General features: G+C 38.7%; 3 long non-coding RNA genes across 3 annotated transcripts; all 3 read left to right on the top strand.

Annotated features, from left to right (window-relative positions):
* The first annotated feature begins 5,088 nt into the window (after positions 1 to 5,088).
* On the top strand, positions 5,089 to 5,977 carry LOC124698911. The gene is made up of 3 exons (XR_007001165.1): positions 5,089 to 5,287; positions 5,385 to 5,442; positions 5,948 to 5,977. It is a non-coding gene; the product is annotated as an uncharacterized LOC124698911 (long non-coding RNA).
* A 2-nt stretch (positions 5,978 to 5,979) lies between these two features.
* Positions 5,980 to 6,790, top strand: LOC124698910. The gene is made up of 3 exons (XR_007001164.1): positions 5,980 to 6,010; positions 6,423 to 6,512; positions 6,648 to 6,790. It is a non-coding gene; the product is annotated as an uncharacterized LOC124698910 (long non-coding RNA).
* Positions 6,791 to 7,846: 1,056 nt separating this feature from the next.
* LOC124699264 lies at positions 7,847 to 9,069 on the top strand. The gene is made up of 3 exons (XR_007001336.1): positions 7,847 to 7,884; positions 8,482 to 8,586; positions 9,038 to 9,069. It is a non-coding gene; the product is annotated as an uncharacterized LOC124699264 (long non-coding RNA).
* The last annotated feature ends 996 nt before the right edge of the window (positions 9,070 to 10,065 follow it).

The raw sequence follows: 10,065 nt of genomic DNA, 5'->3' as shown, positions 1-10,065 counted from the left end.
ACGTGAAGATGTACGTGCGAACTATTAGTTTCAATTTTTTTAAAATTTAAAATGTATGTAAGATGCATTTCTAAATATAGAGAGCATATGGACCCATGTTCCAAAACACCGCTCCCCAAAGTAACAGGTTATGATGTTTTTTCCACGACCATAAGTATATCAAAATAATTCCTTAGTTGCATGCCTTCCTTTAATGTATTAGAGCATCAAAGTATTATACGTTTCGTAAGAAAGACCCTTTGAAATATTGTACTTTCTACACAATAAAGATCTGCAAAAATAAATATTAAACACACAAAAATATAAAATACCTCTCATCAAGATCATGTGGCCGAAAATAACATTAGTATATCCTTGCAGTGATGTTGTGACACAGTGATGAATAATCCGTGATATCTTGACATTACTCCATATGCATTTCCTATGATTCCAGCAATCTTTCCATGATGAGTCGTCCACTTGCTGACAATTCCAACAAGTGTGAGATACTATGCTAATCAAAATAGCAATAATTCCAGTAGCCTGGCTAAGATTGGGTCACACAAATAATGTCCCAAAATAATTACTGGATGACAACTATTCTTCATTTTTCCTCGGGACTTCAAACTTAATTCCTCACAGAGTATCATTCCCTTTATCAAAGGTGTTTGACAGGTTTGCAATTTTCCATAGAATTTCTATGTAATTCCACCTTGTCTTTGTTCCCACTTTCTCTAAAATCCAGAGAAGCAATAGTAATAGTAAAACACAACAGAGAGAGTTTTCCGCAAAGTACAAATATTTCCTTTGCTTAAAGTATTTAACAAGCCTAACATTGTGCTTTCCACTAAGCATGTTGCAGTAAACACTCTTCTAATTTTTTTGTTTACAACCTATATGCATGCGGTTGTCTGGTTAGATAACGATTTCCCAAAATTGTATTCTTCCTCATAGAGTTTATTCCTTCCCCCAATGCTTCCAGCAATAGTTGACATTACTAAGCTTTAAGTCCTTTATATGAGTCTACTTGTTCCTCTAAAACATAGAGTGAGTGAATTCCACACACAAAAAGCATACAACAATAGCCAAGATGGACCACCTTAATTCCTCCTACTTTTCCTAGCATGTTAGTGTTGGGAGTTTAGCTTGGGGTTATTACGGTACCCCACATGGGATTCCAGTGTGGTATGGTTGCTAGTAATTCTAACCTTGATAAAATATGGTGTATTCCTAATTTCCATCGCATTTCTTTTCTAGACCAAAAGCGATACCATTGAATACACCAGATTCTCAATAATAATTATTATAATAATAGGCGTGACTTGTAGTAATATATAACATATCATAAAGATAATGTCGAACATAATGAAAAATACATTCTAGTCTACTAAGCATTATTAGTGACCGTGAGAGATAATGAATTGTTGAACAAATAGAAGTATTTAATTCCAAGGAAAGAAGAAAGTGTTATATTCCTCCATTAAACAGTGGAGTGTACGCCATAATACGATGCTGAATAATTTCATGCTCTTCTATAAATTTCAATTAATATTCCTGAAGTGTACTTCCCCCACCAATCAGTTCACAAACCTGTAAATCTTTTGATGAACTGATTTTCCACTTCAGTATAAGATGTTCATAATAAAACAAAGATATTCCAACTTGTATTGTAAAAAGATATAAATAACCACATTGAGTGCAATCATGAAGTAATAAAATAAAATAAATAGTTTGACCTTTAGGGGAGTATCCAGAAATGCCATAAAAGCATGACGACAAAGTATCATAATCCTCCCACTAAAGTTTAGATTTCCAAAATTAATATGCCACTTAATTCTGTTCCTTGATATGCGACCCAAGTCTTAATATAAAATAATTAAACTTCTAGTGGGGGTGTGAAAACAAAATGTCACAAATGCCGCAATGAAAGAATAGAATCCATAATTTATTGTCCATCCACTTAGGTATATAATTCTCTAATTAAAGAGCAACTTAACTATTTTACTTGGTATGTAACCAAGTCGTAAATATCATCAGTAATAAAATTCTGAGCATATGTTCCTATTATTAGTGTTCCTCCGTATGGAGTTATCTTCACCAAATAAGTAACTTGTGTTGCCAACTTCCAATGGATGATCACAAAAAAAAGATCATTGTATTAAATTCCGTAATGCAATAATTTCCATTGAGCAATAGTTCCACTATTCCTTCTCCAAATAGCATGCCATAGTCAGGAAATTCTGACAATGAACTATAAATTAAATTCCTTCCCTATAGATGAATATATAGTCATCACCACCATATATCACAACAATTCAGGAATTGTTAACAAAAACTGAGAACGGAGAAGAGACTAATGTCCGACTGCAGAGATAGCAGATCATGGTGCATAAAACTGACAAAGTTGACACCAAATAAAATTCAGTGAAAAGGAAAACTGGGGGCTTGGGGGTGTGCAACTCATAGATAAACATTGCATATATATGTACATACTTTACACGAATATTCACAGTTGCAATACAAATGAAAGACTCACAAACACCTCTTATCGCCTTTATTGGTGTTACAATCATTCAGATGCGTTAAACAAGACTGAATAGAGCAGCGGTAAAAGGAATTGGAAACAAGGCTTCCATGAATCCTGCTTTCCCATTCTAAATGTTAACTCCCCGGAGCCTACATTCCTTACCATTCTGAATGGTAACTCCCCGGAGCCTGCAGTCCTTCCCATTCTCAATGATCAATTCCCCGAAGCATGTAGTCCTTTGGATAACCGAACATTCTTCAATGTAGTATTGTTAGGTACATAAGCATGACACAAGCTGTGAACAAAGGAAAAAATCTGCATCACATCTTGTTGAGGACATTCTTAAATAATAGATCAACCTGGCAGAAAATGCTTAGCAAACGCAAAAAGGAAAAGAATTGACATGCCTATTTGATCTCTGTAGATAGACACTATTCTCTATGAAAAGATGGTTAGATGCAAGAATCTGTCAAGCTTGCCCTTTTAACCATGCAAGAAGCAATTACATATGATATGATGGATTACCTACAACATAAACAATTGGTTTGTAAGTAGTGGATTTTGCTTTGATAAAGTTGCACTTGTATTACATAGAAGCCATCCATGTCTGGAAGCCAGGAACCATTAGGACAAAACAAAAGGCTCAAGTTTCAGAAGAACACAAACAGTTCGATAGTTCTAGAGCTATCAGAAACATCAGATCCCAAATAAGCACCCATAAAAACAGAAATATCACTCCAAAATAGTGGAGCAAGGAGAGCTTTTTTTTTTGAAAGCTGGAGCAAAGAGAGCTAGATTAACTACAAAAACATAATTGGATTGTTTGTTAAGGTTATACTTTCTGTGACAAAATCTTTTTAAACTTAAGATCAGTTCACCACATGATTGAAGAGTCACTGTTCAGCTCTGGCATAGCCAACCAACCGCATGCAAATTTATTAACATAAAAGAATAATATTTATTTACATAAACTATTAGTACAATCAGACTACCAGAGACATTAAAAGTTGTTAGTAAACAAATAGGAAGACAAAATGATTGGGAAAAATGCATGAACTGAAGAGAATTTCATATCTATAAAGTTACCAGTATCACATAATCGTATACATATGCAATGATGCAACACGTGCCCCATTAATAAATATGATAAGACTAAATCTATATAAACCATGACATAATGAGTTGCAGAAACATCCTCTAGTAACATGTTCACCCCAACGGAACATTTATCTGTTCCAAGAAGAAAAAGGTCAAACAATTACAAATTATTGAGTTGAAAATGAATGGCTACCAAAGAAGATCATTAAAGGAGAAATTTTATCATAAAAAATGTCAGTCGAATAATAAACAAATCGTATTTTAGTGCTGCCAATTGCAGTCCTAAACTTGAGGAAAAAAATGACTTGCTAATTAATTCAAATTGCTTGCAGCCTTGAACATAAGGAAGCATATCAGATGATGACAACTCTAAAGGCAGATAGTGTACTTCTCATATTTTAAATGCTGATCCATAACGTGATCCACCAGGTATATGCAGCAAGCATAAGAAACAGTTTTGCTTATCATATCATTCATGAAGCACAGAACACTTCTGCAGTATTAAAACTAATGCACATAATGAGAGTACAGTAACATAGAGTATGTGTCAGCTGTCTAGGAATAAATAAAGTTCTCTATGAAGGCATCCTAATGTACCTTAACATAAACATGCAAACTAACATGGGCTCTTTTACCTGCCCCACAAAAACTAACATAAGCCGATATTACAAGCCCATAGTAGCCTTGAGTAAGAATGCAGCAAGCACCCTTGCCAGCCCAGAAGAGATGGATATCAAGGAAGCTTTTTACCACATGAACAACATAACCCTTATAATAACAAAAGAATTCACTCTTGCAGCCTCTCTTATGTCAGAATTCTGATCCTTGCCCTCTCCCTATACAGATAACAATCAAAAATGCATTAATCACAGTATATGAGCTAAGAGTAGTAGAGAGTAGAGAAATTTAAGCTTCTAAGCCACATGTATCCCACGGTATGATTGCTGCACCCCCATGGGGCTCTCACAGGCGTTTGAATTTTTGGCCGTTCGATCGAGGTGACGTGGCGCGATCTCGGCCGGTCGTTCGTCCAGGGCGCTGAGGCCCTCCCACAGACCCACTTTTTATCCATGGGTCACTAAAAGCCCATCCCGGCCCGGCTGGCCATCCAATCTCGTCGCTGCTCCTCCCCCAATCCCCCTCTCCTCTTTTCAGCCGCCGTTCCTCCACCCTCTCTCTCGGTGGCTGCCCGACGGCGGCGGGGTCCCCGAGGCGGACGCGGCCAGGGCCGACGCGATCCACGCGGCCGCCACGGCGAGGCGCGGCGTCGGCGCGCGGTTCGCGGCAGAGTTCGTGGGGCGGCTGGTGGGCAGGTTCCGGCGGGGCGCGGAGACGTACGCGGGGCAGAAGGAGAATGCGGTCGCCGACGGCCTGCGGCGACGCGCGGCGGAGGTGGAGATGCTTTGTGCCGATCCGGAGTCTCGTTTCCACGGAGGCCGACCTCCGGCAGGGGCCGCCCGCGTGCAGACAACGCGCGGCCGGTCTCCACGGCGGCGGCGGCTCGATTGGAAGCGTGGCTTGGCAGGCCATGATGGAGATGACCCGGGGAACAAGGCGAAGAAGGTGGATCTGCAGTGGAAGGAAGAGATGAACAGGAAGATCGCCTCCTAGAAGTCCCTCTCCGTCATCCTCTTACGCGAGCCTACCAAGGCTGTCCTCAACGAGCACGAATCTTCCCACAAGGTATGTTCTAACTTCTCCTTTTCGTTAATTTGTAGCTCTCTTATTATGTATAATCACCACTAGATCCCATCGGTTCTGATCACGTTTTTTGCTTCAGGATCCTCTCACGGTGTAAAGCAGGTCCCCTCAACCATGAATCCATGAGTCAGTCCAAGGTTGTCTTTTCTTTTGCTCTGATTTCTCTCATCCTCTCTCTCTCTCTTTCACGTTTTTTTGTATATATGCCTATAATGTGTTTGATTGAAATCCAATGAGCTCTACTGTTTACTCAGTAATTCTTTACTTCTGAAATTTAGCTGCAGTTAACGATCTCTTAGCTATAGAGTACATCAGCTATGTGCCTAGGTATATGACAGAAAAGATTTGAGATAAGATTCAATACCATGCATTTAGTGGCATTCAAACTATATAGCCATATATTTCGGGCCGTTGTATTTCTTTTTAACTAAACAAGAGCCCGTTGCGATCTTACTATTTACGTTCACTTACATCACATGAAAATTTCTTTATGTCATGTTAGTCTCTGTATTTATGAGTTTTAACCCAAATCTTCCCATGAACATTGACTTGCCTTCATGATTTTTCAGGATTATTTCTATTATACAAATTGTTTAGATTCTTGTAATTATTGTTTACTATGAATTGGATTTTATTGGACAGGTCGGGAGAGTCGGTGCTCATCACCCAGATTGCTTTGCTTGTTATATAGTATGAGCCACCAAGGTTTGTTTCACATGTCATCTCATAACTTAACTGCCTATACTGCATGCTTAGGATGATCTAATATCATAGAACAAGATACTCACCATTTAACAGCAGGACCAGATCTTTAGCATTGGTCATATATGTACACAATTCTTTATACATCTGCTAACCATGCCGAGGGAGCACGAGCACATGACAGCATAGAAGCTCATGCATTTTCATGGCCTGGTGTCTCTGAAATTTCTTAATTCCTACTGCAGATAGAAATTCTACTTCAAGAATAATCATCCAAATGCCATGCTTGTGTGATTTACTTATGACTAAAACCAATCTAGCTATGTACCCATTTAAGTTGTGTTCGGTCAGCCATTTCTTTGATTGTATTATCGTCTCGCCTTGGTTATTCTCATTGTAGCGTTTCATGTTGCAGGTTTGCAAAGAGGAGTTGGGATTCCCAAGAAACCTTGACGGTTTGAGGGCCAGCCACGCCATGGCAGAAACTAGAGCTCAGAAATAATCGGTATGTCAAGAGACATGTGTATGCTTCCTTTCTATATAATGAATGGTCATTCTTTTCTTCCGTCTTAGCAAGACTCGCATGTTTATAATTAGTACACCTTGCACAAAAAGATAACTTTGAAGGATATTTTTTCAGAGAGTTTTGCAGGTATTGGTACGGGAAGTATGTGCACGTGAACTCGTGAAGTGTTGTAATCCTCTATCAAGTAACAAACAACACAAAAGCTGAGCTATCATACTCAGTGGCTCACAGGATATCTTGATGAACTGAGTTGTTGTATGGGGGGGAACTCATGTTTGTTCCTTTTCCGAAGGCACATATTTTCTTGAAGATCGATCCTCACTTGTTTTATCTTAGGTAACTATCTCAACACATCCCTTCTACTCTGATTTTTAGAACACATATTCATTGACACATGCCATTAGTTAGTCCAGGCATATCCGACAAAAAACTTCCTTTCCAATATGAAATGAGTAATTATAAGTAGCTTGTTTCCATCTGTTTTGTTTCATCACTCTTTTCAACTTGTGGTGATCTGTATAGCTTGTGGTGACCTAAGATGCCATTGATATTTACATGCATCATACATCCAGCCATGTGGGATCGATAAGGTGTAATACTCCTATTAGTTTGATCCTCTTATCTCTCCATTGGCTCAATACACTTTAAGGGCTATTATCATACTTCTAATTTCATTGCCACTCTCTTCATTTGGGAGAGGTTTTTATTTCGACCCTATGAATCACTCTATTTATTCTCCAAATGTAGTGCGAGAAAAATATTTAGCTCACACTTTCAGATTGGTTGTCATTTACCCTCCGAACTGCAATTAAGTAGCTTATGCTTGTGGATTTACCTAGCCGGTATTTAAGTAATTGGTTTTGTATAAATTATCCATGCAATTTTGAGGATCTGTTTACCTTATCATGAGAACAATTTTATATTTGTTAAAAGTTTAGATCGAATTTTGTTGTCAATTCTCTCTCGCTATATGGCAGGTATACATGCATGATCTATTTATGAATGGATTGCTTCTACATGAACGCCTTTTAGCACTTTTGGTCACATAACAACTAGATGGAAACAGTAAGATGCAGAATACTTCGGGTCCATGCAATACACAAGTGATCCAAAGCTATTGGCTCAACATTTTGTGTTCTTTCACGGGAAATTGTAATATCCTTCTATCATTGAGAACATAGTTAACTCTTACTGCCTTCTTCAAGATATTAGTTATCACCTTGGTACTTCTCGATGGATTAAAACCCAACCTCGAGGCAGCTGCTTTGAGTTGTACATGGGGGAGTTGCGGCGGCTCGCGTGCCTTGGCGTGCCCGACGGCGGCGGCGACGTGCGGCCTCCCGTGTGGAAGGTCCCCACTCGTCTTCTCTTCTGTGCTTGCCGCTTCATTTTATTTTAGTTTATGTTTGGAGCTGGCTTTTTGTACTAGCAATTTTGGAGGTTTATGAGCAAATTTCGAGAGGAATAGAGTAAGAAATGGAAGAACTATTGCAAGGTTACACAATAAAGTTTGTTAGTACCATAGAAGCACTTAGAAATGAGGATAAGAACCATGCTATTGTCAGTGTGTTTGATTAGCCAGAGAACTATCAGTACATGAAAAGGGCTGGGGCATGGAAATGCAGGTAGATGGTGTGGCACACAATTGTTCAACCGTGCCTTGAAGTTTATTAACGTCCTGAAACTGTTAGACAACTTTCATGCTGCAGTTGGAAATCCACCACAGATGTGCACCGACCCCTTTGTGATGCGCATACGCCATAGCGAGTCATAACCGACCCTACTTCCTCATGCTTGTATCAATATAATTTCAAGTTATCGTTTTATGGTTCACGAGGCTATTATTAACTATGTAATGTACGGCCTGTCGATAGACTTCTAATGAATCTCGTTACCCAGCTGCCTTTTTTGTACAAGAAACTTATCTGATTATCTTTATAGCGTGCAGCTTCTCTTGGGATATTTGCCAACTGAAAGATCTTTATGGCCTTATGAATTGGAAAAGAAGCGGAGCCAGTACAGTGCATATAAAGACGAGTTTCTTCTAAATCCTGTAAGTTCGGATTTGCCCGTCTCAGCTATCAGTTTTAAAGATATATTTACCCTAGGGTATCTCTTGTACCGGTTATCATGATTTCTACCAAAGGTAGGAAACAACTTCACTTAGGTGGTGATTACAAACATTACTTTATTTTTGAGTGAATAAGACAGTAGACATGCAATATTGTGTAGCTCTCTGCCTGCAAGTACACATCCACAAACCGACCCAAAAGTGGAAAATCTGTTAATGACGGCTACTGCATCTTAAATTTACATATAGTTTCAGTTTCAGGAAAACTGATATGCTGAGCAACTCCTATAACTCTTTCCAGCCTTAATACCATCGTTTATAGTTCCCTTAAGAGTTCCTATTTTGAATAACAGTGTAATAGTGAGTGATTTCCCTTTTTAAGCACTTTAATTTGTTATGTATGAAAGTGCTGATTGTGTCTTTCTGCGTGCAGTCAGAAAAACTACGTAGAATAGAGGAATCAAAATGATGCCCCCCATAGGGGGTCTCACAGCACTTTAATTCCTCGGATGGCCGTTTGTTAATGCATATATTTGTGATATTGCAGCAGAAAGAAATAGTGGTTGCATGCTCGGTCTAGCAAATGTATGCCACTTGCAAGATAAAAATATACAGGATCCTACTCCTAAGATACATGGTTTCATAAATCTACTAACCTATTTGCTTTTACCCGAAGTGTGTTGAATAGCTTGATTTGATGGTGTCTTGGAAACGAGGCATTGCATTTTAAATTTAGCTAAAGATAATTATATTTGGTAATAACAAGCTATGTGTAAAGAGATCCTTGAGATCTATTAGAAACATTTGGAATATATATATCTCCTTAGGGTCTCCCCTTTCTGCCCCAAAACAATATTGACTGAGTTGATGAGATGTACGTATGCACTGAAGTATTATAATTCATCATTGTAGTTGTTGGAGTAGTGTTGTAGTATTCAGTTATATTGTCATTTACGCCAACAGTCAACATACCTATATGCCATCCAAGCATGTCAGTACACTGAATTATTCTTGATTTCTAGGAGTAGATGAAGTGAAGCGGAAATTAATATCTGCATTGTATAGTTGGTTGTTCTGCATTCTTTGCTTCTTCCCCCTCTAAATTGTGACCTTGTTCAGTTAGGTGGGATGAAGCTAATATCGAGGACAACCATTTTTCAGGTGGTGTGCCAGCGACGACATCGACGAGAGGAGCGAGCTTCTTCTTCAGGCGGTAACACTCGTGGAGTTGTGGTAGCACTTGTTCTTCCTTTGGTAGCATCCCTTATTTACAGCTAGAGAAAATAAAATCTCATTTGATAGTGTCAACTGTATTTAGCTGGATCATACCATTCTCCGTTGTGTGTCTGGCGTATTGTTCTTTTAGTCTTCTTCAGAAATCTATTTTATATGAATGCATCTCAATTAAACATGTATGCCATTTCTTTGACAAGATCTGTTATATGTGTTGTCCCAAAATAT

This window comes from Lolium rigidum, chromosome 3 (assembly GCF_022539505.1).
Source record: "Lolium rigidum isolate FL_2022 chromosome 3, APGP_CSIRO_Lrig_0.1, whole genome shotgun sequence".
NCBI classification, from domain to species: domain Eukaryota; kingdom Viridiplantae; phylum Streptophyta; class Magnoliopsida; order Poales; family Poaceae; genus Lolium; species Lolium rigidum.
The sequence above is the reverse complement of the archived record's forward strand: the minus strand, read 5'-3'. Positions and strand labels throughout refer to the sequence as shown.